This window comes from Perognathus longimembris, chromosome 2, assembly GCF_023159225.1.
Source record: "Perognathus longimembris pacificus isolate PPM17 chromosome 2, ASM2315922v1, whole genome shotgun sequence".
In the NCBI taxonomy this organism is placed as follows: Eukaryota; Metazoa; Chordata; class Mammalia; order Rodentia; family Heteromyidae; genus Perognathus; species Perognathus longimembris.
The window spans coordinates 42,026,692-42,039,227 of NC_063162.1; positions in this window are offsets into that span (position 1 = coordinate 42,026,692).

A 12,536-nucleotide genomic window follows, 5' to 3' on the forward strand; every position below is an offset into this window, starting at 1 on the left:
GCATTTACTAAACAAGCAGATAGATAAATAGATAGATAGATAGATGCACATTAACATATCCTAAGTGCATACTGCTCAGAGAGTACCTTCTTATACAGTACATCTCAGTTTAAGATATCATTGGAAGAACCAGGAGAGCATTTTCTAAGTGTCAACAACTGGTTTTTGTTCCTCACTCTGTGCTCTAAGCAAATACCTTGACACATGCAACTCTCCTACCCTGTCTAGTGTAGTTCAGTTCATTGTTAACATAGATACAAACTTAGGAACCAGCATCCCGCTCTTTTCACTTGAACTATATATAGTATTTCAGATCTTGTTTGAAGGCTCCAGTAGAGTAGTGTAGCTACTTGTATGTAATTGACCAAAGAATAGTCCTCCTCTGACTGGAATATTTGTTTTCTTCTCCCTGGTGGTCAGCATTGGGAAGGATGAACATGGAGTGGTGAAAGAGAAAAAGGAACCCCACCTTGCCAGCTAGGTTAGCCAAACCCTGGCCATCAATGGAGTGACAGATGAGACAGCCACCCCCACCTCACATTCTTGAACCAAAACATTGGAAAGCAGTGTATTGTGATGCAAATTAGAGTGTTCCAGGGATGGAACACACTGTAAGTTGAATTCATTGTGTGCACCACTTCCAGCACGCTTTCACACCAATAAGGCTCGTCATTGCCTATGGTCCAAACAAATACATAGCTATCATGTTTACCTCACACTTTTTAAAGGAAAAAATTTCTTTATGACCTGTAATTATTTCTGATTCTATGCCGTGTTCTGATGATTATGTAAGTTTGTAGTTATTTAAATAAAGACTGGCCCTCCTTGAGCTTACCATTTATTTAGAAAACCCAAAAGAAAATGAGTCAGTAAATACATGAAACTAAAATTGAAGTAAATTTATGATCTTTGAAAAGAGCAAAAAGGGTGAAACAATAATAGAATCAAAGTAGCAATGTTGCCCTTATGATCTTTTGAGAAGGAAGTATTACATGCTACTGTGTTCTCTTTCTTCTCTCTTTCTCTCTTCACTCTCCCTTTGTCCTCTCCCCCCGCCCCCTCTTTCTCTTTCTGTCTCCTCTCACACATACTTACTTTGATGGAGAAAGTCAAAAATTCTACATGAATCCTATCAACATTTGTGGGATTTATGGGCTAAAAATTAAAGACCTTGCAAGTTAATAAAGTTTTTCAAATACTCCTTTGTCATCTATTCTTGCTCAGACATCAATGATTTTTAAGGCTGAATTACGTCATCCTTACATTAAGTAATCCCTTACCTCTCAGGTGATTTTTAGTAGGAGATTGGCAATCTTCTCTTAAGCAAGAGGCTTAAAAGGTTGTGACAGGAAGAGGCTAGAAAGAAATGCAGGGCAAGTCTGAAGGAGCCAGGAACAGCAAGGTCACAAATAGTAAGTGGTCCCTTCTCTTATTTTTTTCTTTGTTTCTTTCTTCTCTAAGCCCTACCCTATCTTGTCGTCCTGATTTTTTTCACCGTACTTTGGTATTCACTTATTCTTAAACAAACACTTATTTGAAATCTTGCTTACCCGTCATTTTTAGCAGTTAACTCCCCTCCCCCTTTTTCAGGCTTGCTCATAAATTCCCTATCTTCTCTACAATCACATTCTCATTTATCTTTCTGTTTCTTATGTCCCCTAAAGCTTTCAACCTTGACTTACTGTTGCTTGAGTATATGTGTCATTTTCCCTCAGAGACCTATGCTCTTTAAGATCAAAGATCATATTTTGTTGGTCCAAACCTACCAATGCATTTATGATATTGCCTTGTACATGGTATATTTTCAAGGTTTGAAAAATGAATTTGACACAATAAATGTTCATCCATAACTATTTACTTTCTGAGAATTAATAAAGGGCCATACTTCAATACTTGAGGCTAGGCCATTGTTCATAACAACTATAACAACAATGACAACAATAACAACAACAAAAAACACTTAGGTTTGCTGTAATAAAGACAATTTATTCAGACTGTAAGTCTGAGTAGAACTATATAACTTTTAAGATTTAAAATATGACCATGCAAAAGTGAACAATATTTCCTATAAAATTAAGCACATGATGAAGAAATGGAAGGATGGTATAGCAGAATAAAACTCGCAATCTAATTAGGGATTTTTTCACTTGAAGAGCTATGAAAAAAATCCAAGAAATTTTTTTGTAATTTATTTATTAATTAAACAAATTTTTTTTGACAAGGTGTTGTGCAAAAAGAGTACAGTTACATAGTAGGGCAGTGTGTACATTTCTTGTGATATCTTACAACCTGTTTTTCTTTCCCTTCCCTAGGTCAGGTAGACATATACACAATACACAATGTACCAAAAACATATACAGTAGCCAAAGTAGGCCTATGCCAAAGAAAATTCGCCTAGGGCTTTAAATGTAATGTCAACATTAGACAATATGTCGACAGTAGTCTTATATGAACGTACATATATAGCTTTTGAGCTATTGTATTCCACTGAGAGGTCAATTTTTGACCTTTATATGTTGAGTAGTTGTTTGGTTTTAGTTACATACTGTTGCATCACTGCCCCAATTCTGTGGAAAATACCATTTGACAAGAAGTTTTTGGTTTCACAGACCTGGTCTCTACTGTCTCTCCATCACCCCATCTTAACAGTCATATATCAGGGAGATTATGCCCTTTGTTTTCTATGTTCTAGGCTTGTCTTGCTCAACATTATTTGTTCAAGTTCTGACCGTTTCCTGCGAATAACAATATTTCACCATTCCTAATCGTATGTAGTATTCCATTGTGTATAGGTACCATATTTTTTTAATCCATTCATCTGTGGAAGGGCATCTAGGCTGATTCCATATTTAGGCTACTGTGAATTGTGCAGCGATAAACATGGAAGTACAAATGTCTTTTTGATATCTTGGGACCTGCTGTTCAGGATAGATGCCTAGGAGTGGTATGGCTGGGTCATAGGGTAGGTCTATATTGAGCTTTTTGAGGAACCTTCATACTGTTCTCCAAAGTGATTGTACTAATTTGCACTCCCACCAACAATGGAGAAGGGTTCCTCTTTCCCACTCCCATTCCAGCATTTGTTGATGCCTGAGTTCAGAGTATAGGCCATTCTAACTGGGGTGAGGTGGTATCTCAGGGTTGTTTTTATTTGCATTTCCTTTACTGCCAGGGATGTTGAACATTTCCTCTTATGTTTCTTTGCCATTTTTATTTCTTCTCTTGTGAAGTCTCTCTTTAGCTCCTTTGCCCATTTCATAAATGGTTTATTGGGCTTGGAGGGGCTTAGTTTTTGAGTTCTCTGTAGATGACAGATATTAGGCCTTTGTCTGTTGCTGGGCTGGTAAAGATCCTTTCCCATATGGTTGGCTGTCTTTCTAGTTTGGTGGCTATGTCCTTAGCTGTGCAGAAACTTTTTATTTTGTAGTAGTCCCATTTGTTGAGTCTCTCCCCTATCTGTTGTGCCCCTGGGACTCTATTCAGGAAGTTCCTTCCTATGCCTATAAGTTCTAGCATCTTTCCTACTCAGTCCTTCAGTAGTTTCAAGGATTCAGGTCTGATATTGAGGTCCTTGATCCATTTTGAGTTGATCTTGGTGCATGGTGATAGGCTTGGGTCTACTTTGAGTTTTCTGCATATGGCTGCCCAATTTTCCCAGCACCAGTAGTTGAAGAGGCTATGTTTATTCCATTGTATGTCTTTAGCTCCTTTGTCGAATATCAGCTGACTGTAAGAGTGTGGTTTTATTTCTGGGTCTTCAGTTCTATTCCATTGGTCTTCAGGTCTGTTTTTATACCAGTACCAGGCTGTTTTTGTTATGATGGCTCTATAGTAGAGCTTGAAGTCTGGTATTGTGATACCTCCTGCACTGCTTTTTTTTTTTTTTTGCCTAGAATTGCTTTGGCTATTCTAGGTCTTTTGCTGTTCCATATGAATTTATTGGTTGCTTTCTCTATTTCAGTGAAGAATGTAGCTGGGATCTTGATGGAGATTGCATTGAATTTGTATAACAACTTGGGCAATATGGCCATTTTCACTATATTGATTCTTCCTACCCATGAACATAGGAGGTCTTTCCATCTCCTGTGTCTTCTTTGATTAGAAGGATTAATTTTGATTAAAATATTTATGAGATCTTTGGTGTAAGAGCACTGTATGGATGATAAAAAAAAAGTTCTCACATAAATCTACCTGATTTCATTGGCATGAAGCCACCAGCAATGTATGCAAGCAATTTAACACACAAATCAGAGAGTTGTGTGAATAGAACTGTTGGTAAACAATGTCTGAGACATAGATGCCTGTGACATTTTCTTGAGAATTTTCTTAGCAAGGCCAGCTTTTATAAACCCATTGAAATCATATCTTGCAAGATATGATCTCTGTTTTCCAAATACTGCTTCAGTGTTCCTGGAGCCTTCTGATATATTTCATCCATCTTCTAGGTGACTTATGTAACTTTTGATATTTTCAAATGCAAGGACCAGTCTCCAACTTTTATTTTACAATGTAGCAGTGAACTTTATGACTTTATATCATTCTAAAAAAACCTTATTTCTTTGTCTAAGTGGCTCCTGAGTTGTAAGTGTACATTATCTCTGTCTAGCTGGAATGTGATTATAGCTCTGCAGGCTAGCATGCATTCACATCAATTGACATTGCTGCCTTTTGAACAAATGTCTCTGATTAGGGTAGATAGATACAATAATCATTGTCTATTAGAAGGGGTGAGAGGAAGAACTGAACATTTTTCTCAGAATGCACTATTAGTATGTTATATTATTTCTCATTGGTGTACTCTCAAATTTTATGAACTTTCTGAAAGGAGTTTTTGCCAGGGGAAAATAAAAGTCTAAAAAGTTTAAGTTTGACAATACTACCAAGCCCTCCTTTGACTCAAAATGTTTTATGATGTAGCACATTTTAATATTGGCACATTTCCTTCCACTAGAGTTTGATATTCAGAAATTGGTTAAAACTGTGTTTTAATTTTCTATACATATGTATAGAAGAAAGGATATACAGTGAAACCAAAGATATGAAATGGGAGGGGAGCTGATCTGTTAGGTCTTGTTCTTGAGAAAACTCACTAAAGTTACAGTATCATCAATTGAAATATTCCCTCTAATGGGAGCAAATGGTTGGTGCACATTCTCTGTATGACTTCAGGTCTTTTAAAACATAACTAATTGCATAGGGCAGGAATTATGGCCTAGTGGTAGAGTGCCCTGGGTTTCAATTCCTTAGCACCACATATATAGAAAAAGCCAGAAGTGGCATTGTGGCTCAAGTAGAAGAGTGCTAACCTTGAGCAGGAAGAAGTTAGGGACAGTGCTCAGGCCCTGATTTCAAGCCCCAGGACTGGCAAAACAAACAAACAAAAACCATAACAGCAATCTATGCAAATTTCCATGAACTATATCAGAGGCATGGTTGTGATTTTTCTATGCCACAGCATTATCGTTGGCATATATTTGATATCAATTTCTGAGTATGTTATTTGTTACATATATTTAATAGCTTATTAAATATTAATTAATATACCATTCCACTCTTTATCAAAAATTAGTACCACTCAAGAATTCCTGTATCTTGGGGCTGTGGATATGGCCACTGGCAAGAGTGCTTACCTCCTATACATGAAGCCCTGGGTTCGATTCCCCAGCACCACATACATAGAAAATGGCCAGAAGTGGCACTGTGGCTCAAGTGACAGAGAGCTAGCCTTGAGCAAAAAGAAGCCAGAGACAGTGCTCAGGCTCTGAGTCCAAGGCCCAGGACTGGCAAAAAAAAAAAAAAGTATTTCTGTATCTGTAACTACCAGTGCACTCTATGTTAGAATTCACAAATGAAACCCACATACAATTCCCAACACACCCACTGTCTAGTTCTTGAAGCAACAAATTCACTTTGTTCTTTGTAGATTTGGGATCCTTTCATTACTAACCATCTGGCCTTAAGCTCTATCCGTATAGAAAGCTAGCTCTCCCAGCTTGTGCAGTCCTGATCCCCTGGAATGCCCAAAGCCTTGAGCTAGGTTGGTAGACACAGATGATCCAAATCCTGAAAGCCAGGGAACTATTGTGGGAGGAATTAGAAGCCAAAGGCCCTAGGCATTCCGGATAGAGGCCTAGTTTTCTGAACTTTAATCACCAGTGACCCCAGCATTTGGCAATTTTGGTAATTCTCAGATTCCAGCAGCAGTCACCATAAGTAGCTGACAGCAAAAGCAGCAGGCAGTAGTGTTTCAGCACCCAAATGGACATTGACTACTGGAACCCTCGGCAGATAAACAGGTGCCAATGTGACAGCTGTTAGGCCTGGGATGTATGCTCCTTGGCTAGCATTACAACCCTCAGGCCTAAGGTTATCTGAAACCCTTGGATCTTAAAACTTAGCAGCTCCCTGGAATTCTTCCAGAAATCAGGACCCACAGTTGCTCCTTGATGGCTTGCCACAAACTTCCATCTTTTTCTTTTTCTTTTTAATTTTTATTGTCAAACTGATGTACAGAGAGGTTACAGTTTCATACATTAGGCATTGGATACATTTCTTGTACTGTTTCAAATTCTGGTCTCTGCCACTTCTTACACTACTTTTATTTCTGACATTATTCATTTCATTGTTTCTTCCTCCTCTGTTTCCATCATTTCTGTCCTTCAGCCATTTCTATCTTATGTCTACTGTGACAAACCACCACCACTACTCTCTCCCACTCTCCCTCCTCCTCCTCCCTTCCTTCTTTCCTTCCTTCTCTTCTTTCTTTCCTTCCTTCTCCTCTTTCCTTCTCCCTCCCTCCCTTCCTTCCTCCCTCCCTCCCTTCCTTCCTTCCTTCCTCCCTCCCTCCCTTCCTTCCTTCCTTCCTTCCTTCTTTCCTTCCTTCCTTCCTTCCTTCCTTCCTTCCTTCCTTCCTTCCTTCCTTTCTTTCTTCCTTCCTTCCTTACTTTCTTTCTTTCTTTCTTTCCTTCTTTCCTGCTTTCTTTTTTTCTTTCCTTCTTACTTCTTTCCATCCTTCCTTCTTCCTTCCTTTCTCTCATTCTTTTCCTTCTTTCTCTTTTTCTCTCTTTCTTTCCCTCCTTCCTTCCTCCTTTATTCCTTCCTTCCCTCCTTCCTTCCTTCCTTTCTTCCTTCCTTCCTTCCTTCCTTCCTTCCTTCCTTCCTTCCTTTCTTTCTTTCTTCTTTCTTTCTTTTGTTTGTTTCTTTCTTTCTCTTTCTCTCTTTCTTTCTCTTCTTTCTGTTTCATTTCTGTCTGAGCACTGTCACTTAGTTTTTTCCAATACAGTTAGTATTAGATTCACAGCTTTGTGTCCACATTTTTTCTGATTAAGAGGATATAAAAGTCTCATGGACTTCCCTGCCCAGGCTGGCTTTCAACCTAGATTCTCAGATCTCTGCTTCCTGAGTAGCTAGATAGGATCCATCTCTCCATGTTTCCAGCTTAGCTGCTTCTAATAATGATAAACACTAGGGGGCAGCAAAGAAGGATGTCTTCCAGCTGGCTTGACAATGAGCCAGTCTATTTATATCCAGAAAAGAGGATTTTAAGGCTGTTAGCAATGAGCCAGTATATTTATATCCAGAAAGGAGGGTTTTAAGACTGTTAGCTTACTGTTGTGACAGGAAGAGAAGTGTTCCCCTCTGGCCTCAATGAAAAATTACTGCTAAAGGCCATGAGGCTTGTTATGGCCAAAAGCCTGGTGTGCATACTTTCAAGTAGTCAAGGCTGCCATGTCTGCAGTGGAGCTTACACAAGCATATGTGGAGTTCTTGGAGTATCCCAGGCTGATACTGTGTTCTCCAGCTGGGTCTTTTGTTATCTACCTTTGCTCAACCAGGGCACCAGGGAAGGGGCTAAACAGCTCTCACTTAGGGAGTCAATAACCCAGCTTCATAACATCATAGCTTATTTAAAGGGAAAATATTCATTAATAGAGGTGCTTATGATAAGGACATAACCTCAAGCTGAACGGTAATTTAACAGTGTATAAGAAAGCTTTAGCAGTGTTTTTATTCACTGCATGCCGGAGAGTTGGGCCACTTCATCTGTCTTACTTTGAAGGATATTTTGTTGGCTACCTTTCTTAATGTGTATGTGGATACTTGTTTCCACTGCACATTTTCTATTTTTGTCTGTATGTGAAAATGGAACATTCTTAGACCATGTTGTGTTTGTTTGTTTAGTGCTAGTGTCTTCTATGGTCTGATATCAGGGCTAGAGAACTTTCCATGAGCTTTCTTGCTCAGGGCTAGCGCTCTACCACTTGAGCCACAGCTCTACTTCTGGCCTTCTTTCTTGTAAAAGTGATATACAGGGGGGTTATAGTTATATAAATCAAGTGATAAACACACTTCTTTTTGAACAGTGTCATCTGTTCCTTTTATTCTCCCAGTTTTTCCCTCCTGATCCCTTTTCTCGATTTACAACATATTGTTCAGTGAGTATCACTGCTGCATCTTTTTCACCATGTCCCACCATCTCTGTGTTCCTCCTTACCCTCCCCAAACAGATAAACTTACATAAAAACAAAAGTACAGAAATAAAAAACAGTTACAAAACAAAACCAAAAAAGAAAAATAACTAAAAAAACCTCTTGTTTCCATTTCTTGGAGTTTATTTCAATACACATCATTTTATACAATCATATGCTCATAACTATTGAGCCCTTGTGAGCCTCTCCTATGAATATCCTCCTTTGGTCTCACTGTGTGAATGTTTAGAGTCTCATATAGTTTATCATGTCCAAGTGTAACTTTTTGTCTTTTAATATCCATTGTACTTACTCATAGATTTATAAGTCCAGTCTAGGTAAAATAAATAAGCAGAAAATGCAATCTATGATTCTTTGGGTCTGCCTAACTTCACTTAATATAATTTTTTCCTAAGCCTTCTCGTTTCCTATGTACAGTAGAATATCATTCTTTCTGATAGAGGCGTAGAATTCCATTGTGTATGTATACAGCATCTTCTTGATCCATTCATCTATTAAGGGGCATCTGGATTGATTCCATGTCTTGTCCATGGCTTGCTTCCTTTTTTTATTTTTATTTTTGGAAGTTAATTGGAGCTAAGAGACTCACCAACTTTCCTGCCCAAACTGGCTTCAAGCTGCAATCCTCAGATCTCAACATCCCAAGTAGCTAGAATTATAGACATGAGCTATCAATATTGAGTTCATGTTTATTTTTAAAGTTGCTGCCCATTTTTACCTTCTCCCTTGAATTAATTCAGTAGATTCTATGGTCTTGATTGTGCACAGATTGTGAGTTTGATAATTTTCTTTGTAAACATTTATGCATTTAAGTTTGGCTTCCTAGGTTTCCATAGGTCAGCAAAATTTAGTGAAGAATCAAAGTTGGTTAGAAAATTCTGTTGTCTTCGACTATATGTATTTCATCTTTTACTAGCATAACTGTATGTGAATGCCTGCCTTGAAGCTTAAGGACACTTGTGGCAGCCTTAGATTTTATTTCTTCCTTAGGTAAGATGTTAAAGTCATGTGTCTCTTGGGCATTCTCATTTCCTCTTCAGAGAAGTCTCTTTTTAGGTCTTTAGCTCACTTGTTGGGGAGGCCATTGGTTCTTTGAGGATTTGTTTTGGAGGAATTTAATTTTTTGAGTTCTATGTATATTTTAGATATGAGGCCTTTGTCCGTTGTATGGCTGGTAAAGATCTTTTCCCAATCTGTGGGCTTTCTGTTTATCTTGCAAGCTATGACCTTTGCCCTGCAGAAGCTCTGCAGTTTGATGCAGTCCCATTTGTCCAACCTTTCTTTGATTTGCTCTACATCACTGGCCATAAAACAAATGAAAATCAAAACACCATTGAGATTCTATCTCATCCCAGAATAAATGTCCATTATCAGGAAAACTAAAAACAACAAATGCTGGAGGGGATGTGGCCAAAAGAGAACCCTACTTCATTGGTGGTGGAAATGTAAACTTGTTCAACCACTCTGAAAAGCGGTATGGAGGTTCCTCAGAAGGTTAAACATACAGCCCCCATATGACCCAGCAGCCCCACTTTTGGGCATCTACCCAAAAGATTACAAGCAAGACCACACTAAAGCCACCAGCACAACAATGTTGATCACAGCACAATTTGTCATTGATAAAATATGGAACCAACCCAGATGCCCCTCAGTAGACAAGTGGATCAGGAAAATGTAGTACATATACACAATGGAATTCAATGCCTCTGTCAGAAAGAATGACATTGCCCCATTCGTAAGGAAATGGAAGGACTTGGAAAAAATTATACTAAGTGAAGTGAGCCAGAACCAAAGAAACAAGGACACTATGGTTTACTACATAGGGAATAATTAGCACAGGTTTAGGCTAGTCACAGCAGAGGATCACAAGATCCCAATAGTATGCCCCTATGAACACATAATATAATGCTAAGTGAAATGAACTCCACTTTATGGGAAAACAAAAGTTGGAGAGAGCTAAATGACTTTGGTTTTTCTTTGCCCAGTTTTATCCGAGAAAGAAAGAGAATCTTGCACACATGTGCAGTCTTCTGGATCTCTGGAAAGACATTAAAGGACGGCAATTAGTCAAATAATACAGTTTTTCACTGTCATTTTTTTTTTTAATGTTCTTGGTGAGTGTTGAGCTTTTGTTTTTATGATGACAATTAGTTTTCGGCAGTGATGATACTAGGTGGTGATATATCTGGATTTTAATAATTCTCAGGTAACATGATTCTTGCCCCCGCCCCTAATGAGTGTTAGGTTTAATAACCCAAGAACTTGGAAATGGAGATCAGCAAAAAATATGGTCTATCTTTAAGATAGAGGGCATATAACTTAAAACTGAGTTGATTCCTTTCCTTTGGTTAATTTCCAGAGATCTGAAATGGTTGTTTTTTTTGTTTGCACATATGTTCAATATTTTTCTGGGGAAATGTTTCATTTCGGTTCTCATGCTGCCATTTTGAATGACAATCATGTGTCCTATGCTTTGTAAAGTTACTACTCACTCAAGTAGGAAACTTTAGGCCAACAGTAGGTTAGAGAGATATTATCCACTCTTTCATTTCCATTTTATTTTGGGGCTTTAGTTACAATCTGTACCACTTTTTGCTTCTGTTGGAAAGTAAGTGTAATATGGAGGTCAGATCTGGCCAGTGAAAGATAGCAGAAGCTGACTCTATAGCCACTATTTTCCCAGCCCCAGCTGCAGCTCAGAATCCTGGGAAGACTCCCTCTCCTTGTAAACAATAGTGCCCCCCTCCCATAAGCGCTCATATTCTTGATGGGTGTGCCTGGGTTCCTACAGAAAAGGAAGCCCCATCCCCAGGTAATGGGAGTTGCTGAATCCCAAGAGACAGGGGCAGACACATGGCCTATAGGTTGTGACAAGTGCTTGGAACTGGAGCTTCCTGTGACCCTGCCCCCTGACCTGACCATATTTAGGGGCAGGCCAGCTCAGGCGCCATTACACCATGCCACATGTTCGAGTCTGTGTCTCTCCTCCTCATGGTGTCTCAATTCAGCTCTCCATTGGAGCTGAATTGGTTTGTTGGTAATTGGAAATCCTCCAGAAGTACATCTCTGTGCCACTGTCCTGTTTTGTGTTATATGTTTTTTTTTAATTTAATTTATTTATTAATTGAACACATTTTTTTTGACAAGGTGTTGTGCAAAAAGGGTACAGTTAAATAGTTGGGCAATATGTACATTTCTTGTTAGATCTTACGCCCTGTTTTTCTTTCCTTTCTCTAGGTCAGGTAGACATATAGACAATATACAATGTATCAAAAACATATACAGAAGCCACGTGGTCAAGCCCAAGAAAATTCGCCTAGGGCTTTAAATGTAATGTCGATATTAGACAATATGTCGACAGTAGTCTTATATGAACGTACGTACACAGCTTTTGAGTTATTGTATTCCACTGAGAGGTCAATTTTTGACCTTTATATGTTGAGTAGTTGTTTGGTTTTAGTTACATACTGTTGCATCACTGCCCCAATTCTGTGGAAAATACCATTTGACAAGAAGTTTTTGGTTTCACAGACCTGGTCTCTACTGTCTCTCCGTCTCCCTTTCTTAACAGTCATATATCAGGGAGATCATGCCCCTTTGTTTTCTGTGTTCTAGGCTTGTCTCGCTCAATATTATTTGTTCGAGTTCTGACCATTTCCCTGCGAATAACAATAATTCACCATTCCTAATCACTATGTAGTATTCCATTGTGTATAGGTACCATATTTTTTTAATCCATTCATCTGTGGAGGGGCACCTGGGTTGTTTCCGTATTTTGGCTATTGTGAATTGTGCCATGATAAACATGGAAGTACAAATGTCTTTTTGATATCTTGGGACTTGCTGTTTAGGATAGATGTCTAGGAGTGGTATGGCTGGGTCATAGGGTAGGTCTATATTGAGCTTTTTGAGAAACCTCCATGCTGTTCGCCAAAGTGGTTGTGCTAATTTGCACTCCTACCAACAATGGAGAAGGGTTCCTCTTTCCCTGCACCCCCTCCAGCATTTGTTGTTGCCTGAGTTCAGAGTATAGGCCATTCTAACTGG